This window comes from Eubalaena glacialis, chromosome 1 (assembly GCF_028564815.1).
Source record: "Eubalaena glacialis isolate mEubGla1 chromosome 1, mEubGla1.1.hap2.+ XY, whole genome shotgun sequence".
Taxonomy (NCBI): Eukaryota; Metazoa; Chordata; class Mammalia; order Artiodactyla; family Balaenidae; genus Eubalaena; species Eubalaena glacialis.
In genome coordinates, this window is record NC_083716.1 from 82,033,452 (window position 1) to 82,036,865 (window position 3,414).

At 60.0% G+C, this 3,414-nt stretch overlaps 1 long non-coding RNA gene across 1 annotated transcript; it reads right to left on the reverse strand.

Annotated features, from left to right (window-relative positions):
- Positions 1 to 300: 300 nt before the first annotated feature.
- On the reverse strand, positions 301 to 3,092 carry LOC133096663 (uncharacterized). Its single transcript, XR_009701803.1, has 3 exons — positions 2,919 to 3,092; positions 2,095 to 2,288; positions 301 to 397 (listed from the first exon to the last, which is right to left on the reverse strand). It is a non-coding gene; the product is annotated as an uncharacterized LOC133096663 (long non-coding RNA).
- Between the last annotated feature and the right edge of the window lie 322 nt (positions 3,093 to 3,414).

Here is a 3,414-nt window from a genome sequence, read left to right on the forward strand (position 1 = left end):
AAGAAGAGAAAATATCATCAATAGGACTGCTTTTCCACGTGCCTCCCAAAGACAGGAAACTTCTCCCTGCCAATCAATGACGTCTCAGTCCAAGATGCCACCCCCAGGAAGCCTTCCCTGACTGCGGTCCAGGGGAACAGTGATCTGAGCCTCCTCATTGCTCCTGGCCCAGTTCCAGCCTCGGGAGGCTCTGCTCTGTGTGGCCCCATCCCTTCCCCTCCCCACTCGCCCCCCATCACCCACCCTGAGTCCCCCCCTCACCATCACCCTCTGCCTCAGGGGGCTCCAGGTGCTCCAGCTGTGCCAGGAGAAGGCGGGCTCGGTGCTCCAGGTCTGAGCCAGGCATGCTGAGCTCCATGTAAGCCAGGAGCATCTTCAGGCGGGGAAATGCTGGGGGCTGGTGGAAATGCTCAGGGTAAGGGTGCAGCCAGGTGCGCAGCATGGAGGGCACGGCCTTGGGGGGAGTCAGGTGGGCAGCCGAGTCAGAGGCCAGGCATTTCCTTCCCCACTGCGCCCCCAGGACGGCCCTGCGGGGACCTGAGCCTCTGTGCCCTCTGCTCCTGCCCATCCAGAGGCCGGTTCTGCTCCACGTCCCGTCTAACCCGGCAGACTTGGCAGAGGGGGCCTGGACACAGAGGAGGGGCTGCCAACGAGCCTGCTGAAGGGACAGCCCTTGATCCACGCTGTGACCACCTCTCCACTTCTTCAGGGAAGCCTGACACACTGCTCTGTCCCTCTCCCGGCCCCTCCCCACTGGATGTCACCACTGTGAGGGCAGGCAGGGTGTCTGCTCTGGTCCTGCCCTCTCGGGAACACAGTAGATGCTCCATGAATATCTGACCCAGGAGGGAACACACAGTCTCTATCTTCCCGTCCAGGTTTCCTGTGGGCCTCCTAACGCCTCAGATTTACCTCCTGCACCTACATGCTGCCTCATCCTCTAGGGGCCCTGCCTGGCTCTCCTTCTGCCACTGCCACTTATCTCCCACAGCGCGGGGTCAGCTGCCCCCTGAGTGTCACTGGGTCCCCGCGCACCAGCTGAGCATCCACTGGAGAGGATCCACCAGACAGTGAGCCGGATGCTCTCCACACCCTGTGTTCTGGGTCCCAGAATGGGGGGTGGAGGCAGGGCTGGGATGGAAAGGGGACGGGTGTGGACTCTGTTAGGGGCTGACTCTGACCTCTGACCTCCTGGATGCTCCTCACGGCACCCCAGCCCCGTCCGCAGCTCTTTTGGACTCCTTTCCTCTTTTCCAGGAGAAGCCCTCAGACCTCCGCCCTCAGCACGAACCATCACATGTGTGGGATCCAGGGTTCTGCCAGACCTGCCCAACCACAGACCCCACATCTCCATGCAATTCTTTGGAGAAGGGAGTCCCTCCCTCTTGAACCAAAGCCCACTCACATTTTCAGCCGGTGCAGGGGCCCACCGTCCTCTGAGTAAGGGAGGATGCATCCATATCTAGAGGAGGCTAGGAAGGCATCACATGGACTGTCCTGAGGACACACCTGGATGTGATGCCTAGTGTGACAGTGTGACCACGGTAGAACGGAAGCCCTGGAGGGCAGGACTGCTGTCTGCTCGATGTGTTAAATGATGGTTGTTCCTAGAAAAGTGCCTTCACATAGTGGCCTTCCTCTATATGTGAAGAATGAATGAGGCCAACCAGCCCCTTCAGACACATCTGAGCGGCCTGGGGCCCCACTGCTCGCCCTCAGGGATCCCTGCTCTCACTCACCCAGGACAGGGCACCCCTAGTGGAATCACCCATCACCTTGCACATGGGAAAAACTTTCATCCCAAGGTCAAAGGCACAGTGACAACTGAGGCGGAGGCTTCCTCATGGGGAGGAGGGACATGAGGAATTAGCACAACCACGGCCCCTCCAGCAGACCTTTCCACAGGCCAGGTCCCCAGGAAGCACTTTCCGTGAAGGACCCGCTGGTCCCTACAGTCACCGTAGGGGGCTGGTCCTCTTTACCCTAGTGTGCAGAGGGGCCAACTGAGGCTCAGAGAGGTGGAGTGACATTCCCCCATGTCACAGCTAGCAGGTGACTGACTCCCCAATGTCCCACGGTGGGGAAAGTGCTCACCTTGTGAAGAGAAGCTCCAGCATCTGTTGGGTGGTAGGGGAAGCCCTGTAGGAGACCAGGAATGTGGCGAGGTCGGAGGGGGCCCCGCCCAGGAAGGCAGGCACCAGGTTTCCCCCCAGCTTCTCCAGCCTGCCCGCCTGGACGCTCCACACCATGCAGGTCTCATTCCTGTCCCCTGTGGACACGTTTTCCCCCTGGGGTGGAACAGAGCAGGGACATGAGTCAGAGGCAGCACCAAGGACACCAGGAGGGCTGGGGCTGCAGCTGAGATGGAATCCCCAAGCCTCAGGGACTTGTGGCAAGAGGTGGGACAGGAGTGCCCTCAGCAGAATTAAGGTTCTGGCTTCACGAGTAGAATTGGCGGTGGGCGATGGTTACACGTGTTACTATCTCAGGGCAGTTTGTAGCACAGCATTGACAGCTCCCCCTGTATTAACTGCATCATCCCTGTGACTGTTATCAAAACATCCCATTCTGGGGATGAGAACACAGAGGCTGATCCCAGGGTGGGAGGCGTCAGGATCGTCAGGTCAACATGGACACCTGAGGATGGAATTAAAAGAGGAAAATCTGCAGAAAAATGCAGAAACAGACTTAACTTCACACGAAGGGAATCCTATGAAAGTCTCTTTCTGAGATTCCCACGTATATGTGGATAGTGACTTTGCATCTGGACAAGGCAGGGCCTGGGCCGTGAGGGCGGGTGGGAGAGGAGATGGGGGCCCAGATTCCTTTGGGAGCAGGACGCCAGGAGGGACCCAGGGGAGGGGCAGGGCGGCTCTGGGGCCTCCTGGGTGTGGAGTCTCCTCCTCGCTGGCACTCACCCTGAGCCTGCCCTGGGCTCTGGTGCTGGTGTGGGGCTCCTGCCCCTCCTGCAGGGAGACGGAGCAGGGGGCGCCATGGACCGGCTCCTGTCCGATCTCCTGTGTGGAGCCCTGTGAACACAGTGCCCGGCAGCCAGGCGGAAAGCTCAGAGCCCTGTCTGCCGCCTGCGCTGCTCCTCAGACCCACCAGCCATCTCCACTCCAGACACACGCACACCACTCGCTGCACAGACCTCCTCCAAAGAGGGAAAAAAGATGACAACCTGAGGGCCTTGGATCCGCATTGGCACAGATAAGAGGCACCTCAGGAATCCTCTCTCACCCTTGTGCTTGAGTGTGATTACGACAGGACCACCAACTGACCAAGTTCCCATCCACCCGTTCCTGCCCAGAGGGGAAACCTCCCCTCAAGTCCCCCTTCCCCCCACATGGAGATGCGGGGACGTGAGGCTGCCCAGGGAGGGCTCCCAGAGGTGGCCGGGCCTGGACTGACCTG